Source organism: Mus musculus, chromosome 18 (genome assembly GCF_000001635.26).
Source record: "Mus musculus strain C57BL/6J chromosome 18, GRCm38.p6 C57BL/6J".
Classification (NCBI taxonomy): domain Eukaryota; kingdom Metazoa; phylum Chordata; class Mammalia; order Rodentia; family Muridae; genus Mus; species Mus musculus.
Window position 1 is genome coordinate 81,932,880 of NC_000084.6, and position 27,629 is coordinate 81,960,508.

The 27,629-nt window shown below is 44.0% G+C and overlaps 1 long non-coding RNA gene across 2 annotated transcripts; it reads left to right on the top strand.

Annotated features, from left to right (window-relative positions):
* The first annotated feature begins 1,543 nt into the window (after positions 1–1,543).
* On the top strand, positions 1,544–27,629 carry Gm30593. Of its 2 annotated transcripts, XR_386398.3 has the most exons (5): positions 1,544–1,635; positions 4,772–4,942; positions 6,244–6,333; positions 6,431–6,499; positions 27,451–27,629. It is a non-coding gene; the product is annotated as a predicted gene, 30593 (long non-coding RNA). The 2 variants fall into 2 exon arrangements; XR_001782421.1 differs by lacking the exon at positions 1,544–1,635 and having other exon boundaries at positions 4,757–4,942.

Genomic DNA, 27,629 nt, shown 5'->3' on the forward strand with positions numbered 1-27,629 from the left:
TCATATTCTAATCTCAATGCCTTACACTGGTGTCTATCTGCGGCTTCTACAGTTTAATTGCTTAGCGCAGAGCGGAGATAAACATGGGTCATAGCGTCTCTCACCTGCTGCTTTTATTTTCTTTATACACCTGCCCAGCAGGAGGATCGCAGCACCAGACTGTGCCTCCGAGCCTCTGACTTCAGTTTTGAGGAACCTCCCAACCGCTCTTCGTAATGGTTCTACCAACTTACATTTCTGCCTGTAGAAGCTGTCCTTTCTCGAAACCGTTGCCAGCTTTGCCATTTTTTAGTTTTTTTTTTTTTTTCTAGCCATTCTAATGGCCTCAACTGAGGTATGTCCTGGTGAATGAATGGACGGTAAGGAAATACAGTGTATAGACACCATGGAATAGTATACACTCATGTAATGGTAGAAATCCTGTCGTTTTAATATTGTAGGCAGAAAAGGAGGACAGTACATTAGGAGAAGGGAACCAGGCACAGAAAGCCAACCACTATACACTCTGAGACAGATGTAGAACCCAGTAGACTAGATTTTATAGAGCCAGAGAACAGACTAGTTATTTCTAGAAGATGGTAAAGGCAAGCAACTAGGGTGTGGGGAGTCTATAACCTGCTGCCTGCCTCATAGCAATTCCTGTATCATCAGCATAGAGAAATGATAAGAATCCATAGAAATGAGAAATTGAATCACCAATGTGAATAACATAATGAATATGTGTATGGAATTATCACGCAGTGGCCCACAAAAATGTATAATTATGGGTGATTCTTTTTAAAGATTTTTTTAAAACTTCATTTTTAATTGTGTGACTAGAGTATGGATGTGTACACATGAGTGCAGGTGCCCATAGCGGCCAGTAGAGGGAGTTAGAGTTCTCTGAAGCTGAAGTTACAGACAGTTGTGAACCTTCCACAACAGCCTCATGCCCTCTTAACACTGAGTCATCTCTTCAGTCCCTGTGTGGGGATGGGTGTTTTGTTTTGTTTCGTTTCGTTTTGTTTTGTTTTGTTTGTTTTTTTTGGGGGGGGAGGATTTTGACGATGAATTAAAGCCTAATCATTTTATTACACCAGACTTTTGTGTTAACTAAGATTATTTGGGATCCCTAAACACACTCTCACAAATTCGGGGGTATCCCAAGTATCTCTCCGGAGTTCAGGGTGCACGGGAATCCTCATATGGGTGTATTAACAATGTGTGTGTGGTTAATGAGGTAGGCCAGGAACAGAGGGTCCTGGGAAGGAATCTCTTCATCTCCATTTCTCCACACCTCATCACCGATGCTGTCAACAAAGCCCATGTCGCCGTCATCAGCATCTTGCTTTTGCTATGTTCAGTTTACTTTGGAGGTCTTCAGTAATTGTCCCCTAAGACAATGTTAAAGGTCAGCTTCAAATTTTACGTCCGTTGTTTAAAAAGCGGTGTGACTCCTCTCATGTTTTCTAAAAGGTTTTCACTCTGTTTCCTCGGAGATGTTGCTTTCCAACAGCCAGCTTCCCATCACCTCCGTGTTCTACTTCCAGAACGGCCACGCATGCGTAGTAAGCGGTGTTCTGAGCAATAGGCGTTCCCGGGGACCGGAATCTAGGTCTGAGTGGCCTCCTCTATGGCTCAGGGACTAGGAAGCAGGTAGGTTTCCTGGAGTTTACCCACCCCTTCCCCAAAGATTTGAAAAGTCGAATGTCAGCTATGTGGACACGGTGTCTCCTTATCACGAGATGGTAACTAGGCACTGCGTCAAGATGTACGTCAGGGTTCTCCATCAGTTCAGAGGTCAAATGTTCATGATCTGTAACAGGAATGAATTTAATCATAATTTAATCTGGCCCTTTGACCTTTCAAGAGAGACAAGCACATGTTGTTGTTGTTGTTGTTATTACAATTAACAAACTGGGAAAAGTCTGTATTTTAGCAGGCCAACATCCATAATTACAGAACTAAGATACTATTGTAAATACGGCGCTATCTAAATGTAACAAAAAGGTTCTTCTACTGGTTAAATAAAAATGATTTTGAATTCCATAGTAAATAGGCCTGAGAAATGTAAGAACTTTAGTGGCTCTGCCCAATCTCCAGTCTGATTACATCACAGGATCTGATGTAGACTTCCATTCATCCATATTTCTAAGTGTCTGTCAGGATCTGGGCTCCAGATTCATAAACTGGAGCAGAAACATAGATAGCCAAATAGGCACCATATACCTGGCTACATTCGTGCAAATCGTTTGCCATTCAATTTGTTAGAGTTCTGGCTCAGTCTTTAAAGCAACTCCCTGGAAAACCTGGGACTTGAGCTCAATTCTAAGTACCCGGGTGTATTAGCCAGGGTTCTCTAGAGTCACAGAAGTCTCTATATAGTAAGGGAATTTGTTGATGATGTACAGTCTGTAGTCCAACTCCCCAGCAATGGTCAGCAGCAGCTGTGAGTGGAAGTCCAAGGGTCTAGCAGTTGCTCAGTCCCACAAGGCAAGCAGGGGAAGGAGAGAGAATCTCCCTTCTTCCAATGTCCTTATGCAGGTCTACAGCAGAAGGTGTGGCCCAGGTTAAAGGTGTGTGCCACCACACCTGGATTTGGGACTTCCTTTGTCCCAGATTTCCTTGCCTTAGTCTGCTGGGATTCATAGCCACTATGCCTCAAGATTTCCATGCAAAGATCCAGGTCAGAAACTTGTCTCTCCCAGCCTCCAGATCAGGATCCCAGCTGAGCTTTCCAATTCTGGATTGTAGTTCATTCCAGATATAGTCAAGTTGACAACCAGGAAGAGCCACTACACCAGGTAACGCACAACCAGCATTACAGCATGTGCTTAAGAATAAGGGACCAGAAGTCCCTAGGATTCAGTGGCCGGCCAGCCTCACCTATTTGGTGAGCTTCGGGCCTGTGAGAGACCCTGTCTGACAAAGGCCAAGGTAGACAGCACCTGAGGAACAGCAGCTGAGCTTGTCATCTGCTTTCCATTTGTATGTGTACACATGTGCACCTGCACACACAGGAATACACACACACACACACGCACACACACACACACCATCATCATCAATAATAATACCTCTCATAACATAGAACTTTACAGGAATCATGGTTGCAGGTCCATGTGACCCTCACTGGCAAGATGAAATTGGCAAATACACTGAAGTACTGGTTTGTAGGCAATATTAACATTAGGAGGTTGCCATCTTTGATTTTGTTCTGCTCATGCCTGGGGAATGATTGACAGTTTCTGTTTACTGCTCCATCTCTCACGATTCCCGTCTCTGTAGGGCTACTTGTTTCTAAGCTAAATGAAACTTCTCCCACTAGGATCACCATAACTGTCTCCACTGACCTTCTCTGGGGTTTTCAATCTTCGTTGTGTATCGGGGACACGGTCCTATTAATTTGTGCTCTAGACAAGTGTTAGATTATTCTGTCCTTAATTACACTATGTCAGTTGCCTGGCTCAGAGGTCTGTAATTATGGAGGTCTTCCCTTGTGGCCATGTTGGTATCTTTCCATCCTTTGAGAGAAGTGGTTTCTATTCTTGGAAGCAAAGATCCACTTCCTCCCGTGTCTGTCCCTTCAGGACACTTGGGTGACTTCTCTCTGAACCTGGTAATTTAGTGCCCCTGGCACGCACGGAAAGGCTTCAAGCTTTTCATGGTTTTCATGCTGACCCATGTCTTCATGTGTCACTGGTGGGATGTCCTTCTAAGGTAATTGTCCCCATGTCACTGTGTTATTTAGGGAGTCCTCAACAGCAAAGTCGAGGACGGCCATTGCCTGCAGAGAGGTCTTTTGAGTTAATATTTCATTTTTGCCTTATTTAACAGGGATGTGGGGCCTATAACGTTTCACCCTTCTCCTTTTCATTTCAAACTATGTTTTCAATAAGCAACTTGCATGTAAAGGTCAGAGGGGGAAAATTAACCACCATTTGTGTCTCAGTCATTGCTGTTGCTGTTGTATAGGGAAAGGTCCCCTCCCTGGATGCTAGTGACATTCAAATTAGCCAAATTTTAAAAGTAGCTTGAAATTGTATTGTCTCTTTCATGGTTTTAGGGCAATATAAAAAAGATTCTCATCTCTGTATTAACAAATAAAAGATTTTTAAAGACTATTTCACAACATACCCTGGAATTAATTTTACAAACATCTGAAAGAATTGTGGAGCTGTAATGATTAGTCAGCATTGAAGAACATTTGCTGGTCTTCCAGAGGACCAGGACTCAGGTCTCAGTGGCCACATCAGTTGGCTCACCAGCTCCAAGAGGTCTTATACCGTCTTCTGGCCTTCATAGCCACCCTCATGCATGTGCACATGTGCGCACACACACACACACACACACACACACACACAGAGAGAGAGAGAGAGAGAGAGAGAGAGAGAGAGAGAGAGAGAGAGGAGACACACTTACGAATTAAAATAACAGATCTTAACAGGTTGTGTTTTAACTACCCTGCCTGAGATAATTTTAAAATTATTAAAAATTGAGATTCTAAACACATTTTCTAAAATACAAAAAGAAAATTAGACAATCAATGATTCAGAACAAAACGAGAACAAAAACCAAACAAATATTTTTGCTTTCTATTTCTCTTTATAGTTTTTGTACCTTAGGAAACTACATCCTTACCTTAGTCAAATATGAAAACACACCAAGCATCCTGCGATTCTCAGTGTCCCTTCTGAGTGTGTATCACTGCCTGTCGTTATTGTCTTCTTTGAAACATGACGTTGAGATATCTGTCTCTTTTTTTTTTTTTGGTCGCTATTTGGGGCTGGAGAGACAACTCGGCATTTGAGAGAGATGCTCCTGCAGGGGATTCAAGTTTAGTTCCAAACACCCATATTAGGCAACACACAGCACAAGACTACCTGTGATTCCAGCTCTGGAGGGCCCACTGCCTGCCAGCTTCCTCAGGGACCCACACACAGATGCCCACACCCACACTCAGGTATGCATAAATAAAAACAAGTCTTCAAATGCAAGCTGGAAATGTTCTGTTTGTTTGTGTGATTGTTTTTAAATTCAGTATAGGAAATTCACGTTGACTTATTCAGCTAATTCAATTCAGTCAGTCAGTCAGTCAGTCAGTCTGTGGAATCAGGGCAGGGAAACAGGGCTTTACTCTAGCGTATTTCATACGCTATACATCTTTGTAACTTTTCCATTTTTCATTTCACTTTCGCCGTTCTGTTTAAGAGGTTTGGTCAGCTGCCTTCCGATGACACTGCACATACCGAGTGGGTGTTTTAAAGACACTTAGCTCACTTACACTCCTCGTCAAAGACCCAGAACTGTGCACACGGGTGACTGTCACAACCTGCCCTGTGTACTGACTTCTGTGATAGTGACATGCTCTTCCTTTGTGTTTTTTTTTTCTAGAATATTCTGATGTTGTTTCTAAACAAGAGCATAACCTCAATTTTATTTCTTTCTTTGCACATGCTCTCTGTGGAGTACGTAGAAATATACATTCTTCCTCTTGCTTTAAAAATTATTCCCCAGAGCTTCACAAATGGGTATCCAGCTTCCCCAGTCGCAAAATATCTTGAATTAATACTTATCATCCAAGGATCTCCAGCTGTGAGAGTCAACTGGCACTGATGTGCTCAGCCGGGTCACCAGGGGATTTCAGGTGGGAAGTTGGGGGTGAAGAGGCTCGGTCACTTAAAACAGGCATTTGTAGGGCTAAGCCTTCCTTTCCACTGTGGGGAGAGAAGAGCAAATTTGTTTGTGTGTGAAATCCAAGCAAAGTTATCTGCACACACAGAATCCCAGAGGCCAGCAGCCCCGCTCTGCTCATCTTACATGTGACCAAAGAATGGTGTTAGCATGCAAAGTATGTCTTAATATCGGAATTGAGCAGAAGTCACTTGACATCTGTGCATCCCAGCGCTCTCTTTAGGTTTACAAATCTGAATAGCACACAAAGCCTCTTATGTCTCAAGCCCTGTGCATCGTGAATCTCAACTCAGGAGGAAGGCGTAGATGTTGATTTCAGATAGTTCAATTGTTCTATAAAACTGAATAAAGCATGCAAATTGTCCATTCTCATGCAGTGGCGAGTGTTGAAAAGCCGTCCAATAGCATGTTGCTTATGCTGCTATTCTTGAATTTGAAAGCATTGAATGATGCCTGAAATCTTTAAGTATGTTTATAATTTAGACCATCTACCTAGATCTTCCTCTCAGAAAATCCCCTGAAAGTGCACTAAAATAAGCATTCCAGTTCTCTACTGTTGTTCCTCTTCAGCCAAATCTTCACCAGACGATGGCCGAGAGCCATGCCACTGGAGCATGCAGTTATCAGGGAGACAAAGACTCCCGGATCTTCAACTACATGGTAAAGGATGCCATCTAGAAATGGGTGCGAGCCTTTTGAGTTTTAAGTTCTGTGTCTTTGTGGGCTTCTCTCACCGATGTTTTTAAATTTTTATAAGACAACGTGAAGACGGAGCAAGAGAAAGAAAGGGCAGAGCCAAGAGGAGCAGAAAGGGATGGAGAAGATGGTAAGATGTCAGAACAGGAGAGAGGTACAGAGGAGGTATGGAAAGAAATGAAAGGAGGGAAAGTGCAGAGAGAGGGGAGGAGGGAGGGAGAGAGGGAGGTAGACAGGGAGGGAGGTAGACAGGGAGGGAGGGAGGGAGAGAGGGAGGAAAGGCAGGTTAGTAGCAGGAGGCAGAAGGGAGGGAAGGAGGGAGGGAGGGAAAAAGAGAGGGAGGGACAGAGGGAGGGAGGGAGGGAGGGAGGGAGGGAAGAAGAGAGGGAGGGAGGGAGGGAGGGAGGGAGGGAGGGAGGGAGGGAGGGAGGGAGGGAGGGAGGAAAGGCAGGTTAATAGCAGGAGGCAGAAGGGAGGGAAGGAGGGGGGGAGGGAATGGGGAGGAAGGGAGGCAGGAATCAAGGAAGCAAGGAAGGAGTAGAGCAGAGGGGGGAAGGCAGAAGGGAGGGATTTTTAGAACGACTGGGTGTAAGGGGAGGTCAATAAACAGTAACAGGTGGCCCTGGATTATGAAACAAATCGGATTTGGTGTGTCTTAATATCATCTTGCGGACCCTTGGCTAAGAGTCACCTTTCTGCTGTTCTCAGAGTGGATGAGTTGCTGTGAACGTTATTGCCTCTCTGGATTCTCTGTTTCTGAAAGTCTGGTTTAAATGTGAAGTGATCTTATTAAAGTCAAACTTCAGTTTGTGCCTCGTCTCCCAGTCTCTGCCGACAGAGCTGAGCTGGCTGTGCCGTTTTACAAGCTGCGGGTAAGGCCGCTTTCTAGGTGCTGGCTATGCAGAGAAGGACCCCCTCTCCTCTCCTCTCCTCTCCTCTCCTCTCCTCTCCTCTCCTCTCCTCTCCTCTCCTCTCCTCTCCTCTCCTCTCCTCTCCTCTCCTCTTCCTCACCTGGTGCTTCCTACCCTGACCTTGACCTCTCTGCAAACCTTGGTGTGTGAGGACAGCTGTGGTCTGCGGTGACACTAACCACAGAACCCAATCTCTTGAGTGGCTTCGGGCCGCGCTTCTGTGGGCTAATGGCTTCCTTCCCTGTGGGCTAATGGCATGTCTGTCTTCCAGCGAGCTGCATTATGCCTGCTCCGTTTCCCATTTTTTATTGTGAGTTGGAAAGCAAGCAGAGCAAATGGAAATGAGCCTTCAAAAGTGGAGGGCTCATGACAGAACCCAGGGGGCGGGAGTGGGGGTAGGGGATGGCACTGTCCCAAGCTTCAGAGCAGAAAGCCTCTGTGTGACTTGTACGCAGGTTCACCTTACAGCGGTGGCTGTAGTGAAGCACAGCTGCTTAAGTCGCCTGATGGATGCTTCCGCTGCTCCTAATCCTTTCGAGTGGCCTGAGATAAAGACATGCAGTGTTTTTATATCATAGAAGTGTCTAGGCACCAGCGACTGCAGCGTTAGTGAGAGAAGACATGGCAGGCAAGAGTGCTCTGAGGAATACGAAACGTGGCAGGAAATAACACTTTCCTAAAAACACACCAGCATCCTGGACTATGGGTGCACAAACCTGCCCGAGTCAGAGGAAATGCCACAGAAGGCATGTTCAGTCAACTCACTGATGATTTCCAGTGTAAAGATGTCTGCCTTGGCCAACCTGGCTTGGACCTGGAAACCTGACTAGGGTGCCAAGCAAGTGAGCAAACAACAGACACAAGGAAGCATGTGACAGACACAAGGAAGCATGTGACAGACAGACACAAGGAAGCATGTGACAGACACATGGAAGCATGTGACAGACAGACACACGGAAGCATGTGACAGACAGACACACAGAAGCATGTGACAGAAAGACACATGGAAGCATGTGACAGACAGACACACGGAAGCATGTGACAGATAGACACACGGAAGCATGTGACAGACACATGGAAGCATGTGACAGACAGACAGACACACGGAAGCATGTGACAGACAGACACACAGAAGCATGTGACAGACAGACACATGGAAGCATGTGACAGACAGACACATGGAAGCATGTGACAGACAGACAGACAGACACACGGAAGCATGTGACAGACAGACACACAGAAGCATGTGACAGACAGACACATGGAAGCATGTGACAGACAGACACACGGAAACATGTGAGAGAAAAGCTGGCATCTGGGGGGCTGTGTGCTCTGACGGAGCAGACCCAGGGCCTCAGTGTTTATTAGGTGGGCACAGGGGAGGCGTTGGCTAGGAGGAGGTCTGCAGGAAGAAGGAAGGAGGCTTTGCCAATTTCAAGCCTGACCCATATGGGGAAAGGTTTTCCCCATTTCCCATGAGTCCTGGGCCTTGGCCCTTGCAAAGGCTGTCCCTATGTAAAGAGCACACATTTGCTTGGGTCTTTAACTCACTGAAAGCTCCCTCTGTTTCCTTCAAGCGTCTAAGTGCCACCGGCATTTACAGTTCTACATAAATAAGCTCAGTGGGCCTCTCCAGCGAGCAGGTGGACAGAGGCATCATGCAGTGTACGGACCGAACAAATTTCTAAGGAAAGGTTGCTGTCACTCTAAAAACCATGGCATAGTCACCTGACTTCTGCTGTATTATCCCTGTGACAACGCTGTCACCTCTGTGACATTTATTGACTACGTTATTTGTTGTAAGGAATCAAACAAGTTGCAGAACCACCCATGGCAGGTCACCGGGCACTGTGGGTACAATGGTATTCTGTAAAGCAAGGCTTGGCAGGTGACCATCTTTTCTAACCCACGCATACTCAGTGTTCATTAGGGAAAAGATGGTGTTTTAAACTGGAAACTTTTTAGATTATCTTTTTTTTTTCCTTAAGGACATAATACTTTCTTTTTGTAAACTGAGAGTATAGCTCTCTCTTTCAAAATTAGCACCTACTCTAAGATAAATTTCAGAAGAGCCTAATATTTTCGATCTAAAATGTAGTCAACAGTAATGGTTTCCTGCTCAGCAAGAAGGAACTCGGTTGAATACATCCATGAAAGGTGAGACTCTATGCCACCGCTGCACAGAAGGCTAAGGCTTGAGCCTGGCTCTCCTGTAAAGATCCAGGCCTAAATAATTCAGGAAGAACTAATTAATAGTGAATTTTGTGTCTCTTATAATTACTAACATTGGTTAAGGCGAACTCTAATAAATATCACATTAGCTATTGAAAAGTTCACTATGGTCAGTGAGACCAGCCCCCCTCTATCGCCTCCAGATAAATGATGTCTTTAGGGCTCATGATTCTTGCTCCCCCTGATCTTTTAAAGTGGGGATTGACAGAACGTGGAGAGTAATACCGTTAGCAGGTTTGTGTAAGAAACATTTTAAACTATTCTTGACATTTGAGGTCGCAGTTTTGTCATAATCGTGAAAGTCAGACTGGAAAGGGGTTTAGGAAAATAGCGGTTCTGATGTAAAGGAAGGTTTGTGTTTTACCGTAAAACCACCTGAGAAGAAGAGCAAACAGTGTAGAGAGAGCTACCATGGGGCCAGACCTGGGGTCTCCGTCCTCTCATAGTCAACCATGTATTTCAAAAAGCTGCTCGCTGTCCTCAGCTAGAGATGTGCTTCAGTGGTAGAGGGTTTGCCTCATATTTAGGAGGCCCCAGGTTCATTCCTCGCTGCCACCAAAATCAAACTGAATTAAAGGAAGTCATTTGCCCCCCTCTCAGGCAGCTTTGTTTCTTATACCCACAGCAAAAACACTGGGAGTCTGAGAGTATAGGATGTCTTACACAGGTTAGATGCCAAATATCTGGCTGGCGTGTGTCTATGCATACACCCTGCAGTGGATTCAGTCCTGTCTGAGCAGAGGGCACAGGGTCAGACCTACAGCTTCCGTGCAGTGAGCACTGGCTATGGCCATGCCTCACTGACTAATTGCAAAGATTATTTGAAAACTCACCACTTGTAAGGCCAAACAACCGTGAGGACCTAAGATCCACGCCAAGAACACACATGATATCCGAGCGTGGTGGTGCTCATTGCTAATCTCAGTGCTGGGCAGTTCGATGAGAAGAGTCCTGGGGCTTAATGCCCATCTAGGAAATCTAGCCAGTTTAAACTCTAGGTTCAGTGAGAAACATTGTCTTGCAATCTAAGGTGGAAGAAATTAAATATGTGTGTGTGTGTGTGTGTGTGTGTGTGTACGTACTTGCATACACATATATACAAAGATGAACATACACATAAAAAGGTTACTATTGTTTTCATTGATGATTTAATAAAATCATTTTGGAAGAGTATTCCAGACCCACAATGAACATCTCGTGACCAGATGGTCATATGTCTGGCCAATCACTGCTGTAGTCGTTACTCTACCTTACTCGAGGTGGATCTGTTTAAAGCCTGACCCCTGATCTCACTGACAAAATGCTGCCAGGTTCCTCGGAGGCTACCAAAGTTGTTCTTGGGCATTTTCTTTATCCATTATGCAAATATTTCAACTTATTAATAATTGAAATGGCAACACATTAATAATTAGGATCCCCATTACAAATCTGACCTTTAATTGAATTCTATGGCAATGGATTGAAAGATGAGCCTCTTGATTTATGCAAGAATAAAGGTTTAAAACCATTTCCAACTCCATCTGTTTTTCTTGTGTTGGTTACCTCAGAAATACTGAAGGAGGAAGCTCTTTCTTCAGGCATCTTCTGCCCCACTCTCCAGGGTTTTGGGACATGAGGTACCAGCAGCCCAGAATCCCGTGTTCTCCGTGCATGTTCAGCAATCTCAATTCTGGGGCAATTGGAAAAGCTGAGACTTTCCAAGGATTCGAGAGACACAGCCCCACGCAGAACACATCCACTCAGCGTTCTCAGGTGGCCATTTTAAATGTATCCGGTCAGCACAGCCAGGTACCCAGGGACCCAGGGACTGTTGTCTATCAGCACGAAGGTGGCTCTCCTCATTTGATTAACTATACACAACCCAGTGACTGACAGGGAGTCCTGCACTAGTGTTATTACACACAATGCTAAGACAATTCTTCAGCGTGCAGGCAGCCTTACCCTTGTCACTCACTGCCCTGCAGGCAGGGTGCCAAGTGACCCACATCGATAGGGACATCATTAGGAAAAAGAGTACCATGCCCTGAACTGGCTGTGACATGGAGCCTGCAGTCCTATGCCTCCTACTTGAGAAGTTCAGGAAATGGCTGTAAGAACATTGAGGCCCCTACTTTCTGCTTCTGCCCTCTGATGTCTACCTACAGGAAAGGGCTTTCCTTTTCAGTTGCACACACACACACACACACACACACACACACACACACACACACACACACGTGCATCTGCTCACAGCAGAGCGTCTACAGGAGTGCAGAGCAGTCTAAGAGGGATGTGGGATATGCTCAGCTAAGTAACTGGCTCTTCTCCCAGACACACCCTCTGTGGTTCCAGTGACCTGACCATTTCCTTTCCTCTCCTCTTGTCACCAGAAAAAAATATTGACTGTGTACAAATTTGTGCTCAGCATGAAGATTTCCTAAAGGCCCAAAGTGTCACTTGTGGGCAAAACTGAAATGGTTGACTTATGCTAATGACATCTAAGGCTTGATTGATTGTAAAAGAATTGAAAAGAACTTAAATGCAATCATATCATAAATGCGCTGATCCCCAGGCAGATCTCGGTGCTGTCGAACAATTCCCTGCCAATATTTAGGATTAATAGATATCACATGATTTAGAGTTGTAAATCGTTTTTGAAGTTTATTATACAAGGAGCTAAAATGATGTCTTGGTGATTAAGAACACTGGCTATTCTTCCAGAGGACCCACGTTTGGTTCCCAGCATTGTGTCACAACCCAGCAGCCAATAATTCCAGCTCCAGTGAGTTTAGAGCCCTTTTCTACTCTCTAAGGATACCCACACATGAGTAGCTTATGTGCACACTACACACACACACACACATTAAAATGTTCTTAAAAGTGTTGTTATCCTGTGGTACATAAAGAACATTGAAAGCCTATAATGTCCCTTGTGCAGACTTCCCTACGTTCTGTGACCCCTACCCAGCCTTCTCCTGTACCACTAGTCTCCTGTACCAACTTCTCTAGACAGTTTTGGATCATGTACCCATATGATTGTATGATCTATAAAGTCTAGGACTTAGTGAGGTCACAATGAGTAAAAGACATACATTGTGTTATTTTACGTCCTGAGAACGATTTCATTCACTTAATGTGATATTTCCAAGTACATTTATTTTTCACCCAAACCTCTACAAGGTACACAAGGTATGGGTGTCTTCCAGCAGTAATCTGAAGAAGGGAAACTTTGTCGCTGCTAAGCACCTCCTGCTATTTTCTAGGAATACAAAGAGGAATGAATGAGGGGAATTCATAAGCACAGAGGAATTAGGGTGGTGTTTTCTTTCTTTTCTTTTTTTGAGCAATAAAATACGATGATCCGTCACTTGCAGTAAGTAGGGATTCTCGAACTTTGAAGATCTCCTGGGGCTCTGGGGACCTTATCGTCTCACAGATCGAACTTGTCTCCTTAAAGACATTCTACACCTTTAAATTCTGGGAAGTGGGGACCACTTGCAAAAACCTCCAAGTGTTCTGCAGGTGGTTGGGTCTGGAGAGAACCTTGAAGATCCAGAAACTGCATCAGTCACCTCTTATCTCACCTCGGGGAGGACTCTGGCTGATTCTATGCAGGCAGACAATGTTGCTGCAAGTTGTAAGAGGTAAGGGCGGGTCTTGTCGTCAGTTTCTCTCTTGTTCCTTCTGGCTGTTATTCCCAGTTGCGATCAGGCTTGATCGTCTAAAGACTCCATCCTTGCCAAAGCTCATGTGCAGGTGAGCATGCCTTAGTGCTAAGCTTATTTCCCCAACACTCCATTTCTTATTAACACAGCATTTAGAACACAGCCAACTGGGACAAGGCCACTGACTTACTTGTTGTTCTGTGATGAACAAGTAGGATAAGTCTGGTACCTCAGTGAAGTGAGTGATATTGGAGATGTTATTCCGGTGAGGTGGCAAGGAGATCTGGCTTAGGAATAAAGATAAGACGAGGAAATGGTGGAGTTTGGCCTTTCTGTACAGCTGTATGAGGGTGTGTGCACCACGGGGGCAAAGTGTAGGTCTCTGCAATGATTGAAAGTCTCTAGGAAGATGTGTGTACTATGTAGGTCATATGCAAATGCTACACCCCTTCAGTTAAGGGACTCAGACATCTTCAGGTTCTGGTGTCTGTGAGAATCCAGAATCTACTCCCCTTTGGATGCCGTAGTAATGTAGTGTTTGTGGGTGGCCAGACATGGCATAGCCCAGCTGTGTAAGACCCAAAGACCTGAAATGGCAGACACCGTCATCTAAAGCCCGCATGCTCTGCCAATGTCACATTCTCCCTACTATAGGGATGATCCTGTCATCTATGAGCTGCTGGCCTATTGAAGGCTGGTTGAAGCCTCCCCCGTCCATCTCTAACCCAAGCTTTGCTAGTTATTGGTTATGACTATCTGTTCTCTCTGACTGCCATTACTAATCTCTGACCTTGTAGCTGTCTTGCTGGCTATTAATTAGACTATATTCCCTCTGTTCTCAAGATTACACGATCAGCCTGCAGCTTTACCACTGTGGAAAGCCGACACGTTCACAACCACTAAGATGTAGCTGTAGTCTTTCTTGGTTACCTCATTCTTAGCTCCTTGTTTATGGGGTGGTCTGGGGTAGGAACTTCTTGTCATCCTTACAATGTAGCCTATCACAGTTATCTACATCAGAAGCAAAGACATACAAAGGGACAATAGAGAGCCTTGTGGATTGGTGGGGCAGCTAGCTCACCATCATTAGCCAGAGCCTTACCTCTCCTCTCACCTATTGAAGTTCATTATCATACAGTAAACTATAAGCCCACATACTCTTCTTCCTCAGGGTTCTGGACTTTGTTGTGTTAACTCTTGTCTTTTAGATTTTATTTGTGTTTGATTGCTTCTGACTGCATGCAAGCATGTACATCGTGTGCGTACCTGACGGATTGAGATCAGAAAAGGGCGTGGCATCCCCTGGAGCTGGAGTTACAGGCAGTGTGAACCATCATGTGGGTGCTCAGAACCAGAAGCAAGTTTGATGCAAGAGCAACAGATGCTCAACGACCTCTGAGCCATCTCTCCAGGCCCCGCTGTGTTAGCTCTTCTTGGGTTATTGAAAAAGATTGTTTTTCATACTATACATTCTGGTCATGCTTGCTCCAGATGCTTCTAGATCTTTCCACCTCCCCACCCACCCAACTCCATGCCCTTTCTTTCTTCTCACTCCTTAAAGGCTTAAACTTAATCTTCCTTTAACCTGTCCTCTGGTCTCACTGCAACATACATGCACAACTTGAAGTTTCCCCAATGGACCTTTCTCCCTTTGAATCTGCTGGTGAGCTACCACTGTCCCGGGAGTGCTTCTGTGTTCACATGGCATCAAGTCTCCCTTTACAAATGTGCTATAGACACTAGAAAAATATACAGAAATGGTTCCCAAGATCTATTTTGTAGAAACATAACCGGAAGAAGTTTAACTGATGTTCTCTGATGGCTTTGATACGATTACTCCTAATGTCGAGGAATCTGAAGCTTGTTTTAGTTTTTTTTAAGATTTATTTTTATTGATGTATATGTATGCCTTCTCTGTACGTATACGCCGCCTGTGTGTGACTGCGAGAGAAGCCAGGAGAACGCATTAGGTCTCCGAGAGCTGGAGCTACAGATAGTTCTCCAACCTGACATGGGTGGTGAGACCTGAAAGAACTGTAAGTGCTCCTAACCACTGAGCCATCTCTCCAGCCCTTAAAGCTTGACTTATAACTAAATTCAGTAACAATCTTCTGTCGCACTGAGGATGGCATCAGGGTCTTTATATGCGCTGGGTCAGTGTCCCAGCGCTGAGCGAGAGCCCTAACCCATTGTGACATCTGTCTGAGTGTGTTCTTGTTCATTTATGTGAGTGCACACTCCCATGCACTCACCCAGCAGGCCAGAGGTGGACATCAGCTCTCTGTTTCTGTCTGTCTGTCTGTCTGTCTGTCTGTCTCTGTGTATGTATCTCTCTCTCTCTCTCTCTCTCTGTGTGTGTGTGTCTCTCTCTCTGTCTCTCTCTCTGTCTCTGTCTCTGTCTCTGTCTCTCTCTCTCTCCCTCTCTCTCTGTCTCTCTCTCTCTGTTTTGTTTATGGGAACAGTGACTCTCATTGAATCTGAAGCTTACCAGTTACCTAGCCTGGCTGGCCAGTGAGGCCCTGGTGTGGCATTGCTCTGTCTCTGCCTCTAAGGCCAGAATTACCCGTTCACAGCCCCACACCTGGCTTTATTTACAGCAATCGCAGAAATCCCAACTCAAGCCTCATGCTTAGGCAGCATCCATTGTATCCACTGAGCCATCTCCTCCTCCCACCCCTGCCCCCACCCCACATTATGACACGTTTTTATTGCAAAAATCTACATTATCTAAAAAGCCCCTAATATATAAACACTAAAAGAAAACATGCTATTCACGTAAAATTATACCTGCTGACAATGTTTAAATGCAACATATGAAAATATGAATCAGTATTCACTCCCTAAGTGTGACGCCTATTATTTCAACACTTGGGGAACTATTTGCTTATTATTCCCTTTAAAAGACGAACTGTTCTGGTTACTATGCAATCAAAACGGGCTTTATTTTTACAGTGAACAAGCTAAAGTGCTTTCTTGTAGAGCATTTGGTTGTATTTTCAAAATATCTGATCACCAATTAAAAGCCTGGTGTCTGATAAGTTCCTAACCCGCTGCGTTATTAAAACAAATTTCAAATTAGAATGTCATTTTTTTCCAGATGATTATCTTTTTGTGTGCTAATGGTACCTTTTCTCCTTTAAAATTGTTATGGGTCTCTGTGGCGGCAGATTGTTCTAGAAGACAATGTTAGATAAGTCTATTTCCCTCAGCAGGGACAGTGCAGCTCAGCATGCTGATGCGGGGTTGAGTCTCAGTGCAGTGAGGCTGTTCGAGAGAAGTCTGTTTTTGTAGCTGAGTCCCATTAGCTCTGGACAAGGCCATTTGTCTGGGCACTCCTCAAATCCTCCCTACAGACAGCATCTTAGCATAATGGGCGTAGCTGGCTCCCGGGCAAGCTGAGGTGAGAAAGGACCAGTCTCATGGCACAGGGAACTCTTGAGCCCAAAATGCTTTGAATTAAGAGCCTGAAGCATCCTGCATCATCTTTGTGGATCTCTTACTGTGTGCCTAGATCATGGAAGACAAAGCTCCTGGGTGCTGAGCTGTAACCAACCACAGCGATACTAACTAACTAATGTAACAGGATACCAACCACAGCGATACTAACTAACTAATGTAACAGGATACCAACCACAGCGACAGACATCTTGGGCTGCACCTTCTAACCGCTGTCTAAAGCTTTCCAGCTGAGATATCTACAGTCAGAGCAACAGTCCCCATCTGTCTTTATTTCAAACGCATGTTGTGACCACCACTTTCCCCTTGGATTGAGCTCTGGGAGTCTAATTTGGATTCAGTTACAGGAGAGTAGGAGGACAGGTGTCTACTGAGCCACATGCTTACACGGTTCAGCTAGAAAATGAAGCAGAAGCTCACAACTAACAAAGCACAAACAATGTCTGTTCCCTCTTCTCTCGTCCGATGGATGCACCTTCCCGGGATCTAGAACACCAGACTTGAAGGCAGAATCTGTGTAGCTCCGAGCTCTAGGCTGAGGCAGGCACTTAAGCTCCTGGATGGCAACCTGGTTGCTAGACACAGACCAACCCCTTAAGAAACTGGTTACTTAAGAGGCAAGATCACAAGAACTTAAAAAAAAAAATCAGATCACACCCTGTCCTGTCCACAGAATCTTTCTCCCCATCTCTCTGCCTGTCTGTCTCTCTCTTCCTCTCTTCCCCCTGCTCTTCTCCCTCCCCTCCCCTCCCCTCCTCCTTCCTCTTCCTCTCCCCTCCCCTCCCTCTCACTCTCTTTCATTAAGAATTTGTGCTGGGGTTTCATGGTCCCCAGAACTTGACTCTTCCACACTCGTTGTCACACAGGCTATACCGGACTACAGCACATGGGACAACCTGCTACCTCCTGAAAGAATGTAAAACTCAAATATTTGTCTTTATTCAGGGATCTCTCTGAAGTTTCCCTGGGCCTCCCCTGACACCCTCACCCTGCCCTGCTGGCCATCTCAGTTGGTGAGAGAGCTTGCTCTGCCATCATAATGACGTGATCCAGTTAGACTTTCCACCAACCATGTTAAAAAACATTGTTGCAGCAATGAGTGTCCATAACCCCATCACTGTAGAGCAGAGAGAGAGGGAGGTCACAGAGATCATTGGTGACCTTCAGGTTCCATGAGGACAGTAAGGCAGAGACAAGAGCTCTACCTGCTCGATGTGCCCCAGGCCCTTTTTATGCAAAGATAATTGCCTAGCACAATCATGCTATAGTTAAAGGGTTGCATCCTGCATCTCCATCTCTTTGTCCCATACCTATTTCTATCCTTTGCTCCAGAGTAACAGGCTTTTTTGTGTGTGTCATATACAATGCTTTTCTGGCATTTTCAGAGGTACAGAGTTATCAAAATTTATATGTGCATTAATTACATCAACTAAATTACTTTTATACTGTTCCATAAGACAGCTTTTGAATTTTATCTAAAGCACATATCAGAGAATTACTGGTGTGTTGCCTGGAGAAGTATTTCTCTCCTGTACACTGGCTACACATTGTTACATGGAGTAAACATACTATATATTTTATTGCTTTCCCGTTTATGAACCTCAGATCCTTTCCTCTTGTTGCAAAATAGACTGCAAATAGCATCATTTCTATTTGTTAAAAGAGTGCCGCAAAGAGTATAATTGCACTTGACCTATTTTTCAAGCATGCATATAGTTTTGTATAATATACATGGAGAATTGAAGTTGATGAGTTGAAAATGACAGGGATTTAAAATGTTGATAGGACCTGGCAATTGCCTTCCAAAATGCATCTTAACTCGAATCCCTGACTTGTCAGAATTAAATGTCCCTGTGTTCTGTGCCCATAACAGGTTTCAAAGCAAAGAGTAACTTTCATGGTGACAAACAGGTTAGTTATGTCATTGTTCACTGATTTTCTCTAATAAAAAACCTTCTATAAATTTTTCTTTGTTATTATTCACTCATTAAAATGTGACTTTAACTTTTTTTTAATTACCCTTTCTCTTGCTGTTAAGAGTGTTTTGGAACTTCTTTAGTTTTTGGGTTGTCCAATGGCTACTTTGTCTACAGCTCTACCTAGTGCTTTGTGATACTCATTGGTTTGGGATTGTCCAATGGCTACTTTGTCTACAGCTCTAACTTCCGCTCTGTTTCTACTCTTACAGACACTTTTACACATTTCTGTTGTGCAAAATCTCTCAACCTTTTCAAACTCTTCTGATCTCAGAGTTTTTGTATTGAACAACAAAGCCTTCCGTACTCTAAATTGAAAAACCTAAGTTTGGAAGCTGGTGAGATGGCTCCCCCTGGCGGCAGGGGAGGTAAACTACCGGTCAGCTGGGTTTTCTAATCTGTTTCTCTGCTATATCTTAAAGTACATATGCGTCTTTGATCTTCCTGGAATTGAACGATTTTAGGTAGCTTATAGTTTAATACTCAGTTCCTCCTGCAGTGTAATTATTTAAAAGGACGTTAATTTCTATGGGTCTGCCATGTAGTGAATCCCACATTCAGTGTCTTCTTTGCTAGATTGTTGTTTTGACTGTGCCAGCACGAGGATGTATGCCTGTGCCGAAATCACAGTGAAAACACTCTGGAAAGCAGGTGGGAGATCGTCCATTTGTCCCAGAATGGAGGATCCTGGTCAATTTGTTTGTGGTTGGGTAGAGGACTTGTTTTTATGAATGCCCCTAACTTGCTGTTCCCAAGGCCATGGGCTGTAGATATGATCAGCTTAAGGAGTAAGTAGTACACCTCATGTTCCTGTGGTTGAGAGACTCCTGGACAGTGAGACATGGACAGTGACACGTGAAGAAGACCTGGACTGAAAGAGCTTCATCACTGTTCTATGCTTTCATGACAATGGCCCAGCCGCCTCTGCTTGGTGCTCAACTCTGTCAACATCACAGCTGTTGCTCTGATCTCCCTACATTCTAATTTATCTTTAGGCACACATTCTAATTTGCATCCTGTTGCTGTGATGAACACTGTGACCAAGAACAACTGAAAGGAGAATGATGCCTCCCCCTTTGGCTTACACTTCCAGTTGATCCTTGATAGAAGTCAGAACAAGACCCAGATTGAAGCAGAAACCATAGAAGAAAGGTGATTATTGGCTAACTTCCTCAGCTTGTACCCCTCCAGATTTCTTATATAACCCAGGACCATCTGCTCAGAGGCGACATAGACTACAGCAGTCTGGCCCTTCCTATACCAGATAATGATGATGATAATAATATTATGGATAATAATAGTAGTAATAATAATAATAACTATACCATATAACCTCCAGGCCAGCCTGATCAAGCACTCGCCTCCCCAAAATGAAACTTCTGCAATTAATTCTGGTCTCTATCAATTGACATCTGAAGCTAACTAGAGAGCACACAATTCTGGTCCCATGGGTCTAATGATACCTTACATTCCAGTTATTACAGTCATTTACACTTGGGCTCAGACTAAGCTGATTTCTTATTTCAGACTTGTTATTTTATACCAACATTATGGGTATGGATATGGATAGCCAGCAAATAGCAGAGATGGATTACACAATCAAGCAGAAGTAGGTGATACACGCATGAAGGATAATTGATTATACACAGACTGAAGAGGAACACATCCAGGCTTCTACAAAACCTACCCTGGATGGGTTTACACTGGATTTTCTGAGTTCCAATGACCTACGTCCCTTGGTAGGGCTTTCAGTACCAAAGAGTGTGGACCTCTGTCAGTCATCCATCACCTCCATCAGCATCCCCAGCACTTGTGTGTTATGTGAGCAATAAATAGATGAAGTTTCACACAAGACTTAGAAAGCCCACCTCTGTGACATAATACAACTGAGCATTGTGCGTTTTGGGGAAAAGGAGAAAGATGGCCTCTCCAAATTGAATAAAATGTCTTCCTAGAAAGATGAAGGAGGTCTGTAAGACTTAGGAAGTAAACAAAGCAAGTCTCTGGAAGTTTCTGAAATTTCCGGACCCACCAGAATATTACCTAGAACCACCCTCAAGGTTACAGAAGCCATGGTGATAGGATTCTGATACTGCACTGCCTGGTTTTGTGTGTCAACTTGACACAAGCTGGAGTTATCACAGAGAAAGGAGCCTCCCTGGAGGAAATGCCTCCATGAGATCCAGCTGTAAGGCGTTTTCTCAATTAGTGCTCAAGGGGAGAGGGCCAATTGTGGGGCAGGAAGTCTTGGGTTCTATAAGAAAGCAAGCTGAGCAAGCCAGGGAAAGCAAGCCATTAAGTAACATCCCTCCATGGCCTCTGCATCAGCTCCTGTTTTCTGACCTGCTTGAGTTCCTTCAAGTCCTGACTTCCTTTGGTGATGAACAGCAATGTGGAAGTGTAAGCAGAACAAACCCTTTCCTCCCCAACTTGGTTCTTGGTCAAGATGTTTGTGCAGGAATAGAAACCCTGACTGAGACAGCTACTGGTCAGCTGTTTGAGGAGCTTCAGAGAAGCAGTTTAGTGAGCTGTCACCCATCCAGGCTGTGCCCTGATGCATCTATCTTTGAGTATCCATCCTTTTGTAAGTAGCCTCCCATTCATGCTTCTGTAAGGAACCCCAAGAAACTCACGAACTCACTGACCTAGACTGGTGGGAACTCACCAGTTTGGTCTGTTGTTGGTGTCTAATTTGGGGTGAATAAGCCTTCGTTTGTGTCTACCTGGGAAAAAATCACAGAAGAAGAATTTTTAAGTGAGTGCTGTAGAATCTTTCAAAAGGCAGAATAGTCCTCAGATGGGGAGAGCCACTGAGGAATCTTAGAAGAAACTTCTCCTGAGTTAGGAAATGTTGACAAAGGCAGAGAGAGTTGGGGACCACTGTGGCCCTGAGCTGGGAAGGGCAAAGCAAAGGAATGAGAAGTTCTATTTACTCCTGATGACAGCCTGGGGTGGGCTACGTGCCCACCGGAAAGATAAATGCGATCAACGTCCATGGAAATAAACCTGGGTGGCTGCCTTACCGTGGCAGTTCCGTGTTTTGATCTTGGATTTAATAAATGGCCACAATAGCCAGAATGTAAAGAGGAAAGCTAAAACTATAGAGAGAAAAATCGATTGAGTCCCTGGAGTAGAGGCGGGGTGATTATTCTTAGACAAAGGAATTGCAGGACAGCTTGTCGACCACATAATTGATGAACACACCAGTAAATTTAAGGGACAAGAGCTTAAAAATAAACAGGTCCTGGGTTGCATTGAGTGTTTTCTTTCAACCAATGCTTATGAAAGTCTGTAATAGTTTTGATATGGCACAGGAAACTCACTTGGCAACACACAACTATGCCTTATTTCAGAAAGCCCGTTTCTGACCAGGAAGGTTGTTCATCTTCTTGGATAACTTCAGCTCCCCCGCTTTTGCACCATCACAACCCATGCATTCTGGAAACCTCTCACTGCAGTACATATTGCTGCAATGAAGGTTTGATTTTCTTCACTGGGGAGCTAGTTGAGACTCATTATTACAGCCTAAGGCACCTCCCTGCAAAAGGAGCAAGGGAGTACTGTGCATGACGCTGGATTGTGATAAACCAGGTTCAAACCTGAGATCTGAGAGAAATGGGGTGAAGGAGGAAGTGGAGAGAGATGGAGTGTGTATAGATAGTTATATAGATGAATATAAAGACAGAATGTGTGTGCACCCACGCACACACACCAGTAGGCAATACTAACCACAACGCCGACTTTGCAGTTGGCAAAGGCAACCAAACCGGGAGAGAGGATGTGCTCTTCAGCATTCTTTTAGGTTGAAGAAGGAAATTATTAATACTACCACGTGGTTACCAGGGAATCAAATCGGTTAAAGACAGCCATTTGTGTTGTCTTCAATATGCCAATGTAAGCATTATCTTCCCTGAAAAGATTGAGAAGATTTTTCTCTCCATGCAGAAGAACTTTTCAACAAAATGATATTTGAGGACTCAAGCTGATTCTACACAAAAGTTCTCTGAGAATCAAAAGTGAGGATCATGGAATAGGAAAGGCAGGTCAGCACACGCACACAGACACACACACACACACACACACACACACACTCACACGCACACTCACACACAGACACACACACATACACAGACACACACACACTCACACACAGACAGACACATACACACACACAGACACACACACACACACACAAACACACACACAGACACACACACACACACACACACACACAGACACACACACACAGACACAGACACACACACACACAGACACACACACACACACACACAGACACACACACACACACACACACACACACACACACGCGTGCTTCCTGTACAAACCTAATGACCCGAGTTCAGATCCCATGGCCCACGGTGGTAGGAAAGACAACATGGCTTCTGAAAGTTGTTTCCTGATCCTATTTATATCCCCTGGCATGCATGTGCCCCCACCCCACAACCACCATACAATAACCATACCAACAACAACAACAACAACAAAGATAAGGAAGCTGAATTCTGATACTTGCTGCCCTTGTACTGACCTACAATCTATTTTCAGACTTTTTCACTTAAAGGAGTAGATGAAGGATTCAGTGGACACTTCTGATGTCACATCATGCTGAAGGTTCTTATTAAAATTGTAGAGGGATACTTAACTCTTAAGGTGGCAACCTTCATGTGTCCTTGAATCATTTCTAATAATCTGCACTGAGAAAGACCTTGGCTCTAATGCCTCCCCACAGCCTAGATCCTTTCTTACTAAAATTACTTTTAACTTCCTTTCTAAAATGTGCATGTCCTTGCGTGAGTTTGGAGCACTGGGGAAGCATTTTTGAGTACAGGTATGGACTGAGACTCCTTAATAAAGGACTGAAGTGTTCTCTCCTTCTCAACAACAGTTCCAGTGCCTTCCCAGGCAAAGCAGTTCTGTGTGAAGGCAAGCAAACACCTCTAATGAAAGTTGGCTTCTTGCTGTGTGCTTGCACTTGGCATTCTCACCAGGGGCTTGGCGTGTATCCTCTACCGAGCCACAGAATGCTGTCACTATGTACCTCGTGCTTGGTGTTGTCCCTAGGGGACTGGCATGTCTTGTTCACTGATCCACAGATGTGGAGCAGGATGCCCAGGCAGGTGCTGCTCTCCCTAGGTTTGCTAAGGCAGGCTGGAGAGGGCACACCTGCTTCCAAATCACACCTGACAGACACACCTGGCTCGCAGGTGCAGGCACACCTGTGGTGGCTGCTGTCACCCTCTGGCAAGCACAGGGTGACTGGTGAGCTTCCTCAAGCGTATCATCCACTGGACAGAGAAAGACATGTTACCCTCTCAGACAACACTTCTACTCTCCCTTGAACCTTTCCAAGTTTTAACTCATTGCTCGTCTTCTGAATATTCAATTCTGATAGTTTCCACTTTGGCATTTAGTTTACAGTGTCATTGAAAAAAAAATAGCATCTGTATTCTTTTTAATGTTCAAGTATCTATTATGATTTATTGTGGAAAATTGAATGAAAAAATAAGCAATCTCCTTTAGCAAAATGTGCATGCCATATAGACTTTAGTATTAGAGAAAATGCAATATTATTTTGGAATTCATTTTAAAGGCAAAACGTTTCAACTTTTAAACATTACAAGAACACAATCTTAAAATCTTAAAATATAAAATGGTAAAATAATTTTCATACTCAAAGTTTGGTAAAAAATATTGATGAATGAAATCCGGTACAAACGGTATCAGAACACAGCCGATGCTAAGACCACATCCTCAGCCCTGAGGTCACTGGAGAAGAGAACTTACATTGAGAGGCCAAAGGCATCATGTGACAGTTGGAGGAAACAAATTTGGTTATCAGCACGTGTTCAGTGGCCAAGGACTGATTTTGGTCACACACGTTAGTGTCACATTCAGTCTTCCCAGAAGACTATCATAAAATGAAATATTTAGTCCTGAGATTAAATAAAGTTCTTATTGACAAATCTTGGTGAAGATTCTTTTAGTTTCCCCCTGTTCCACGTAGCTCTTCCAAGAGTAGTTTCTAGTGGCCTCCCCAGACATTAAAATCCCACACTCTCTGCTTGGATGAACCTAGTGTCTAGAATCTGACAACACTTTACTTTTTCTGGGATGGGTTAGCTTTACACAGCTGTGGTGCAAACACTGAGTCTTGATTTAACTTGGCTCACGGTCTCCGGAGGTTTGTTGCATGGGTGCTGGCCACATAAACTTGGACAGAACATTATGGCAGCAGATTATATGAAAAAAAAAGCATCTTGAAGGGGGTTAAGAGAAAGTAGCAGAAGGAAAGAATATCCAACACTCATATATACATTTGTGAGATTGTAAAAAAAAAAAATAAGAAAAGAAAGAAAAGCATTTCCAGGGAGTGTTTAAGTAGATAAAACAAGTTGTATCCTTCAAGGACACACTCCCAGGGACTCCTCCCTCTAACTAGGCTCCACTTCTGTTAATGCAGGCAGATTACTATTCTAGAAAGTTATTAAGCCATTAATTAAGTCAGAGTCTTCATAATCTAATCTCTGGGAATACCTTTAGAGCCACTTTCAGATGGATGCTTTATCAGTCATGTCTTCAAGTCAATTTTTGACAATCTGATAACCAAATTTGTTTCCTCCAACTGTCACATGATGCCTTTGGCCTCTCAAAAGGTATATGTCTGTCTCATTAGGCTAAACACAACTAGCTCGTCCTTGTGAGTCTCTAAGAATTCCAACCCTGTTCAAAGACCTAAGTTCAAAGTTTCCTCTAGAACTCAAAGCAAGTCTTAAATCTCATAGTTTCAAATGTGGTATTTGGGACACACTGTGTCACGAGGCGAGTCTCAACATGCTCAGGTAGCCCTATCCTTGTAGCCCTGCTATTTGCCTCCTACATGGCCTCTCTCTTGAGCTCAATTTATAACTTCTACTTACCTCAGCAGACGTTCTTCATTGCTGGCATCTCCAACACTGTGCAGTCTACATTACAGCTTAGGCTTCAACAACATAGTTTCACACATTACTTATCTCAGAGCTTCCCACGGGGACTTTCCTCATGTTGGCCGACCTCCTAGGCTTCCTTGGAAGTCTGGATGGAAGCATTCAAGCCTGCAGAGCCGTAATGCCAGCATCACGTGTATGATCTGTTACCAGCTTAAACAGCAGCTGGTCCTCCCTGGATCAGAACTACATTACCCTCTGAGTGCCTGTGTGGTCGAACCAAGGAAAATTCATCCCTGGGTCTCTCTGGGGCCCGAAGCCCTTCTCTCTTCTAAAAATTAAAATGAAATAAATAAAAGCTTTTGTAATGATGTTATAATTTTACAACCTTGAGTCTAAGATGAGTCGTGTCGAGTCATTCCCTGGATGCTCTCAAGGCATCCTTTCTCTTCTCTCGACGTCTTTGGCTTCTCCTTCATCGTGATAAAAATCTTTAACTACCGTACTTTTCTAATCCAGAAATTTCTACTTGCTGTTTTTTCTGGCCAAGCTGCACATGTGTTGAGTTTTACTCTTGATTCTCATTGTAAATCTTGTTAAAAGCAGAAAACAATAACGGTGCCCAAATCTAAATTCTACTGTGGCTTGAAATTTCCTCCCCCAGATTAATTAGTCAATTTCTAATTTGGCTTCACTCTGAAAGCATCAGGACATAGACAAGGTGTCCATTTCTGTTAACGTTGGGCTACTTAGCGTAGATCAACCACCTGTTCCATATACCCTGCTTATAGCATCTTGGGCTTCCTCTTTTCTGAAAACCTTCCCTAGCTTTCCCAAACGGTTAAGGCACATCCAGTGAAGCTCAGTCATAGCAGTAGCCCAACTTCTCTGGTACCAATTTGTATGTAGTTAATTATTTATGTATGGGGCTAAAATATTTGTGAGAAGTTAAAGAAAGAAAAATTCATTTGGGTGACTTTCAGAGATATCAGTCCAGTTGCTCGACCCCATACAACTGGGCAAAACATGATTCAAATTGGTCAGGGGAAGATATAAGCTTCTAGGCTCTGTCTCATATAGTTTTTCTACCCCTTAGAAATTATGTGTTATTGCATTATGAACTCACCAAGGAATGAATCCATCTATCAAGTGTTAGCTACTATGATCTAAATGTCTCTAGAAGCCCTTCCCATACTTTTCATAGACATATCCAGAGGTATATGTAATCTTACAGCAATTCCTCAATGCAGTCAAAGTTGGTAATCGTAATTAACCATCAAAAATATATGCTGGGTACTTTCAGGGGGATATGCTATGCTGAAGTAGGTGCTAGTCTTCAGTGTCTTTGAGTGATGGTATTTGGCAGAGAGATTATTGTAAGTGCAAGAGAAATCCATAAGGTCCTGAGACCCAGTCTTGCTAGTCAGGAACCATGCAGTGGCCTACATAAAGGTGGATCAAGAATGGGAAACAACACAAGATATGCTTGCCAGTGGATGACATACTCAGCACCAAAATCCAGTCAGGGCTTCTCAGGATGCTGGACATGACAGAGGGACATTGCTTCTAGAAAGATGGTGAACCTTTCTCCCATAGAACCAAGCCATATGGATCCTTGGCCTAGCCATTTTGCATTTTCCTCTTCCACCGTTGTTAAGCCTGATCATGTAGTGCTAGCCATAGCTACATAGTATTCTAGACTGTGCTTACAAACTCAGTGCCTTCATATCTGTGTCTCTCTCTCTCTCCCCTCTGGAGAGACTCCTCTTTATAAAAATCAACTCTCATGACGTATGGTGTTGCTATTTACTACAAGATCTGAGTTAGGTTGTGTGCAAGACAGGAAGTGGGGAGAGTGGACAGACCCTGGCGCCCTGCAGGGGATGTCAGTAAGCTGGCTTTGTTTTGTCTTTAACAGGAAAATGTCAAGGAAATCAGTATCATGGTGCCTTCGCAGAGTGCAGAGCTCCCTCCATTGGCGGTGCCTGTGAGTCCCATGGGCTGAACACTGACTGAGGTGCTCATTCCTTGCTCTTCCCTCTGGTCCATCAACTCCACTCACCCTTGGTGCAGACAGAATGCAAAATAATATTTTAA